The following is an 8242-nucleotide window of genomic DNA, read 5'->3' as shown; positions in this document are numbered from 1 at the left end:
GGTTGTCAGAATATGGCGAGTTTAAGACAAAAAATTTGTTTTTCAAAGTTTTGTATTTTTTAAGGAGTTAAAATGTAAATAAAACTATGAAATTTGATATCCCCAGCTTTGTACCAAAACCTAGAATACAGGTGACATGTCATTTTGGCTGCACAGTAAACATCATAAAAACAAAGCCCGTAAGAAAGTCACACAAATTCACTTTTTCTCCAATTCCACCCCATTCTGAATTTTTTCCAGCTATCCAGTACATTGTACAGAACAATAAATGGTAGCATCATGTAGAGCCTTTTGTCCCATCAACACTAACTCTTATATGGCTCTGTAAATGGAAAGATAAAAAAGTTATGGGGTTTGGAAGGCGGAGAATAAAAAGCAGAAAGGGGTTAATATTGTACAGTATCAAACACAATGGAAAAGTCCATTTATACTACATCTATCTGCCTGTAACGTCCCATGTCCTTTCCTGAGATCGCTGATTGACCTCAGCAGTCACGTAAATAAGAGGTGCTAACCACGAAATGCGTTAGCTGTGTATCATCATGTGCTTGAAGTTTGTATTTTACACCTCACTTTACCATTAAAAGTTCATTTTTAATGAAGAATTATTTTGTGGTGGACTCTAACGTTTGACTGCAATACTGAGAAGTATCTATTCTTTTCTTGCAGTTAGCGTAGGCAGTAATACAAGCATTTTAATGACAAGCCTGGGATAGTGTTATAGTAATGCATCACTGGCCCCAAATCTCACATTTGGAGATGGCCATCCACCCCCCACCCCAAAATGGTGGCATCTGTATGCCACTGGGAAAATGGCACCTTGATCATTTAAATACCCTACATCCACCATACTGTTATGGAAAGGGTCAATCATATCATTGAAAGAAAGACCATATTTACCTAGTGTTGGGTAAAGCAATATTTCATTGCATTGGCCTAAGTGGTAAATGGTGGGGCCACACAAATGCATAATGCTGATAGAACATTCACTCAAACATCTACAATCCATGAGGGGGAGGATGCTTAGTATTCCACACAGATAAGGATAACACGCGGTGCCAGTCATATGATAATGTGAGGTGTATTATACTGGCTTACACTAGGTTCACACCTGAGCTTGGGGACCCGAAAGTAAGAAATACATGGTGGCACAAGCCCCAACAGAATATAAACAAGTTATGTGAACCAAAATATGAAATAAATAAATACACAGACACCATTTTCTTGTGGAAATAATTGGTCGCAATGCTTTATTATGAGTAACCTTCAATGTAAAATCAAATGAATTAAATATTAAACCATAAATTATTATTTCCAATAAATAAATCTCTTTAATAAACCATCAATAAATATTAACCTTAAAACCAAACCAAATGAAATGTATTAAAAATATGTTGAACTCCAGTCCTCCCAGCAATAGCTGGGAGACTAAAACTCCACTAAAAAAGCATTGCGACAAGTCCTATAGCAATAGGGAGGGAGGGCGGGTGTCTGGTTCCTCAGCTTCTTCCAGACGACTGACAGGTAAGTGAACAGCTGCTGTGCCTTTTATCTTTCTTTTTCCCGCCGATTTTCAACAGCTGACCAATCAGCTGTCAAACTCGTTACCAGGCAGAAAACCAAGATTCATCCAGAAGCTGCTCGTGGCTTGCACAGCTGACCTTCGCTTGACCCTCCACAGGTAAGCACCATCACAAAAATCACCTCAGAGAATAGGGGGAGACAAAATATAGATTAATCAATCATCAAATTAATATCTCAACTTTAATTATTAACTGAATAAAGACCATTAATCAATCAATACTCTGTGGGGCTATGCCACCATGTGTCCCCATTGCCATTCAGCTTCATGGGGACCCTGTCAATCTGCTTAAAAAGCAGTTACAGACGGACCCATAGACTATAGTGGTATCTGCTGGGTTTCTGCCTGAAAAATGCGGAGTCCTGCTTGCAATTTTTCAAGTGAAATGGGGAACGAAAACCCCAATTGAAAAGTGGGATCAGGTGTGAATCCAGCCTTAGAGCTTATTGGTGACATACTATTAGATTGGTTGAGCTGTCTAGCAGTTCTGCACCACAAACTGTCCAACTGCCTAATATCTTGACCCCAAAAACTCATTCCCTTGACATCTTTCACCAGAAACGAAGACATCATCCGGTACAGGCATCCATCAATTAAAGACCTTTGTGGTGAGGACCTGACCACTTACTTCAAAGCCACATTGATAAGATGCATCAGGAAGTTATTTCCCAATCTCCAGTCAGCATTGATCTGCCGCACTTCATCCTGTTCATTCTCATGGCACCTAAGTTTGGACAAAATCCAAACTTAGGTGCCATGTAGCAAAACACACAACCAAAAACAGTGCAAACAAAAACACAGCAAAAACAAATTGCGCTTTTTTTTCTTGGCTTTTTCATTTAATTTTTGCTGCATTTTTCTCTCTGTTTTTTCTTCCACTATTAAATCTATAAGGAGAACATTCACAATCCTGGAGCTAAAATAACATGCTGCATTTTTCAAAACAGAGCTTTTTGGCAACTCTTTTTTCTGCTTGTGGATGACATGAGTGAGAACCTCATTCACTTTGCTGGTACTGTAAACTGCTGCATTTCTGCAATGTGTGGCCATAGCCTTAATCCTTGAAATGATGTGCCAGGACCTCAAGAGATCTCCATAAATGAATGCCCCCAAACCTCAAAGAACTGAAGCAATGCTGTAAAAAAGAGCGGGCCAAAATTCCTCCAGAACAGAGACTGAAGTCATACAGAAAACCATTACTTCAAGTTATTGCTGCTAAGATCTTTCATACACATATAACCGATGCATTTTTATTTAACTTTTGTTGAAAAAAAGATGAAACATTGGAATCTGTTGTGTATTGCTGTTTGTATTATGTTACGATGGATAGAAACATATAATTCAATTAGGGTCTTCTTCGTGTTTCTTATAACTGTACATTGGTTGCTATTATTTCTATTGGGCCATATTTTCCTCAACGCTTCATTCACATCTGCATTGAGTGTCTGCTGAAAGTTGTCGGGGAGAAAAAAGTTCGGCACAAAGGACATTTTCTCCACTGGTATCAGTTTAAAAACAATGGACACCTATGGACCCCATAATAGTCAATGGAGTCTGCTGAGCTTTGGGTGTAACCACGAACAACAGAAAGCCACTGCTAGTGTGAACCTAGCATTAGAGAAAATAAAACCAATGTATGCAAATACAGATGAAGTATTTATGTAACACTGAAGCGTCCTGTTTCAGTATAAGTCTTATTCATGTATATGTTGTGGAGAAGTTAGCCTGGTAGAAGCAGTGGTGTGGACCCAAACAGTCAAGACAGGGACACAAACTATGCAGCAAACTGGTTTATTTACAAAAAAAAAAACAGGAAAATAAACCTTCACTTCAGGCACAAAATAACAAAACCAAATACAGCCTTAATTTCGGCAAAAACAAAATAAAAAAAAAACCTGCTCGTCTGAGCACTAACTAAAGAGAACTGATAACCTGACTATACATATGGCTTACTTCCAGCCACACGAACAAAACAAGCGCAATATTGTCTCACCGGACTCAGGGTTACAGGAAAGAACCATACACCTCCTTTTATTTCATGGATCAGCCTTTTCTGGCCCAGTAATGAGCCAAGGATTATTGCTTGGCCCTCTAATGTCACTGAGCACAATTTTATTTCTTTAATCTCATTTACTCACTTTTTGTGCCATGGTTTTTCTCCTGAGTTTTTTTTTTTTTTTATAAGAAATACACACCTGAAAAAAGAATGACAAAAATATATGTTTAACCCTTAAGTACTATCATGGTGTCTGTCATACACCACTACCATAGACATATCATTATGATAGAAACCATGATAGTACTTAAAGAGGACGTTTCATCAGATTGGGCACGGGCAGTTCTATATACTGCTGGAAAGCCGACAGTGCGCTGAATTCAGCGCACTGTCGGCTTTCCCGATCTGTGCCCGGGGTAAAGAGCTATCGGTCCCGGTACCGTAGCGCTTTACAGTCAGAAGGGCGTTTCTGACACTTAGCCAGGGACGCCCTTCTGCCCAGCAGCGCCTATCATGCTGTACTGTGGAGCGGGGAGGAACTCCCCCCTCCCGCTCCTGATAACACTCGTCTATGGACGAGCTGTGTACAGCGCGATAGGTGCTGCTGGGCAGAAGGGCGTCCCTGGCTAAGTGTCAGAAATGCCCTTCTGACTGTAAAGCGCTACGGTACCGGCACCGATAGCGCTTTACCCAGGGCACAGATCGGGAAAGCCGACATTCTGTCAGCGCACTGTCAGCTTTCCAGCAGTATATAGAACTGCCTGTGCGCAATCTGATGAAAGGTCCTTTTTAAGGGTTAAAAAAAAACACCAAAAACACTTGTAAAAATATTCATGAAAATCATGGTGCTTTTTACAAGCCAACTACAAAACAATAACTGTGTGTGAAGTGAGACTAAAGCCTGCAACCTGACCACTTACGCCATACTGCGGAAACGAAAATAGTGTCACAGCCATTCTCTGTATTCAGTTTTGGTATTTCTTACTTTAGTTCCTTGACCAAACACATAAAAGAACCCTGCAAACCAGTTTTTCATCTTAATGGACCACCCCCGAAATGAAGAGTGAAGTCAGTCAGCCGTGTGGGTGTATCAGCCCAGTGCTCTGGGTGAGTCTGCTATGTTACTACCATGTATGTATATATCAGGAGAGGACAGACAAAGAAAGCCTGAAAGTCTTATTGACATTAGTTTAATTGACGTGAGCTATCAAGCTTTTATTGTCAAAGTGCATTTATCTTTGACCTTTGTTATCCCATAACTATATTTTGTAGACATTCAGTAAGAACAGCTTTATACTGTACTTCCATAGACATCTATTGTACAAATGTATGGTAAAATAGTGTAATAGTGTCCCTTTTGACACTCATTTGTCAAGTTTGGGTTGTGAGTTAGGAGCCCTCACACCTTTTTGATTCTGCCGCGATGGGAGGAAGTCAGCCGATACGTCTACATAGGCTAACATCCTCTATATGCACTATGTAGTGTATAGTGCTGAATCAGCGATCAGAGCATTGGTGGTTCAGGTCACCTAGTGGGACATCACAAAAATGTAAAAAGTGTGTAAAAAAAAAACAAAAAAAACATATAAATCCCTAAAATGCCTCTTTCCTATATAAAATAAATTAAATCAAAATAGAATTAATAAAAATAATACAGATTTGGTATCACTGTGTCCATAGCAACCCATACAATAAAGCAAAAGTATTATTTAGCCTGCATGGTGACCGTCATAAGGAAAAAACACTGGAAGTAATGATTTTTTGCCATCTTGTCTCCCAAAATGAGCTATAAAAAGTGACAAAGTCCCCATTATAGTGCCAACAAAAAGCACAGCTAGCTCTGCAAAATATAAGCCCTGGGTCAACCGAAAAATGAAAATGTTAAGCATCTCAGAAGATGGTGATGCAAAATTAATTGATTTATGTCCCAAATGGGTTTTTGTTCTGCAAAATTGGTATTGCATAAAAGAAAAATCCTACCGACCCACAGAATAAAGGGGATATGTTACTTATGCTGTACACTGCATGTCAAAAAATTTAAAAGGTAAAAAGCAACGCCAGAATATGTATATATATATATATATATATATATATATATATCTCTGTAGATCCCGTCAAACAGCTGATTAACAGGGGTCTTGGGTATCAGAACACCACTAATTTTTTTTTATTGATGACCTGAAAAACCCCTTTAGTTAGACCTCATTCATACAGGGGAGATTATAAATAAGGTGTACTATTTAAGAGGCCATGGAAGGACATTATTAATTTAAGGACACATTGGAGGTATTATTCATTTGGGTGAGGGCTGGAAGAAGTGGTCCTAGCGCTCCAGATGGAGGAGACAACAAATGTAAAAGATTGCAGTCAGAGACATCACCCGCAAGTCACTAAATGTTTCTGATGCTGTATTCACGTAAATTGTCTGCAGGGCCTGTGCAGAGCTGGCACATACCACTATACAGCCTCCGTATACTGATAATATCAATATACAGTCCTATGAAAAAGTTTGGGCACCCCTATTAATCTTAATCATTTTTAGTTCTAAATATTTTGGTGTTTGCAACAGTCATTTCAGTTTGATATATCTAATAACTGATAGACACAGTAATATTTCAGGATTGAAATGAGGTTTATTGTACGAACAGAAAATGTGCAATATGCATTAAACCAAAATTTGATCGGTGCAAAAGTATGGGGACCTCAACAGAAAAGTGACATTAATATTTAGTAGATCCTCCTTTTGCAAAGATAACAGCCTCTAGTCGCTTCCTGTAGCTTTTAATCAGTTCCTGGATGAAGGGATTTTGGACCATTCCTCTTTACAAAACAATTCAAGTTCAGTTACGTTTGATGGTCGCCGAGCATGGACAGCCCACTCTCAAATGATCTGAAAACAAAGATTGTTCAACATAGTTGTTCAGGGGAAGGATACAAAAAGTTGTCTCAGAGATTTAACCTGTCAGTTTCCACTGTGAGGAACATAGTAAGGAAATGGAAGACCACAGGGACAGTTCTTGTTAAGCCCAGAAGTGGCAGGCCAAGAAAAATATCAGAAAGGCAAAGAAGAAGAATGGTGAGAACTATCAAGGACAATCCACAGACCACCTCCAAAGAGCTGCAGCATCATCTTGCTGCAGATGGTGTCACTGTGCATCGGTCAACAATACAGCGCACTTTGGACAAGGAGAAGCTGTATGGGAGAGTGATGAGAAAGAAGCCGTTTCTGCAAGCATGCCACAAACAGAGTCACCTGAGGTATGCAAAAGCACATTTGGACAAGGCAGCTTCATTTTGGAAGAAGGTCCTGTGGACTGATGAAACAAAGATTGAGTTGTTTGGTCATACAAAAAGGCGTTATGCATGGCATCCAAAAAAAAACAGCATTCCAAGAAAAACACTTGCTACCCACTGTAAAATTTGGTGGAGGTTCCATCATGCTTTGGGGCTGTGTGACCAATGCTGGCACCGGGAATCTTGTTAAAGTTGAGGGTCGCATGGATTCCACTCAGTATCAGCAGATTCTTGAGAATTATGTTCAGGAATCAGTGACGAAGTTGAAGTTACGCCGGGGATGGATATTTCAGCAAGACAATGACCCAAAACACCGCTCCAAATCAACTCAGGCATTCATGCAGAGGAACAATTACAATGTTCTGGAATGGCCATCCCAGTCCCCAGACCTGAATATCATTGAACATCTGTGGGATGATTTGAAGCGGGCTGTCCATGCTCGGCGACCATCAGACTTAACTGAACTTGAATTGTTTTGTAAAGAGGAATGATCCAAAATACCTTCATCCAGGATCCAGGAACTGATTAAAAGCTACAGGAAGCGACTAGAGGCTGTTATCTTTGCAAAAGGAGGATCTACTAAATATTAATGTCACTTTTCTGTTGAGGTGCCCATACTTTTGCATCGGTCAAATTTTGGTTTAATGCATATTGCACATTTTCTGTTAGTACAATAAACCTCATTTCAATCCTGAAATATTACTGTGTCCATCAGTTATTAGATATATCAAACTGAAATGGCTGTTGCAAACAGCAAAATATTTAGAACTAAAAATGATTAAGATTAATAGGGGTGCCCAAACTTTTTCATAGGACTGTATATCTTGTACAGTGTGAAGATAAAAACCCCAATTGCCAAATCATTAGAACAAAACTGGATGCAGCAGGAAGGGAATATATAATCTGTACAAGCGTATATCAGGGTGCACCCCAAATTTAGAACTTACAAGATAAAAGACACCAGAAGTGACCCCAAGAGTGACCTCCCCAATCATATGAGCTACTGGAAAAATAGTAGGGAATTTGGTGTGCCCAACTTACTCTTAACATCTTAGATATTCACTTTTCACCATCTGCTGTGCATTCATGTCTGGGAAAATAATGCTCACTGAACCCCTTGATAAATTATTTGCAGTTATCAAAATGGGGGTCACTCTTTAGAGGATTCCCCTTTATTGGCACCTAAGGGGCTCTGCAAACAAGACATGGTGTCCAGATATCAAACATTTAAATCTGTACTTCAAAAGCCACAAAGCGATCCTTCACATCTGTGCCTTGCTGTGTGCTGGTGTACCCCGTATAATGTACTTAATGTCATATGTGGGTATAAACTACTGTTTGGGCACAGCGACGCACAGAAGGAAAAGGAG

The sequence above is a fragment of the Leptodactylus fuscus genome, chromosome 6 (assembly GCF_031893055.1).
Source record: "Leptodactylus fuscus isolate aLepFus1 chromosome 6, aLepFus1.hap2, whole genome shotgun sequence".
Taxonomy (NCBI): domain Eukaryota; kingdom Metazoa; phylum Chordata; class Amphibia; order Anura; family Leptodactylidae; genus Leptodactylus; species Leptodactylus fuscus.
The sequence above is the reverse complement of the archived record's forward strand: the minus strand, read 5'-3'. Positions refer to the sequence as shown.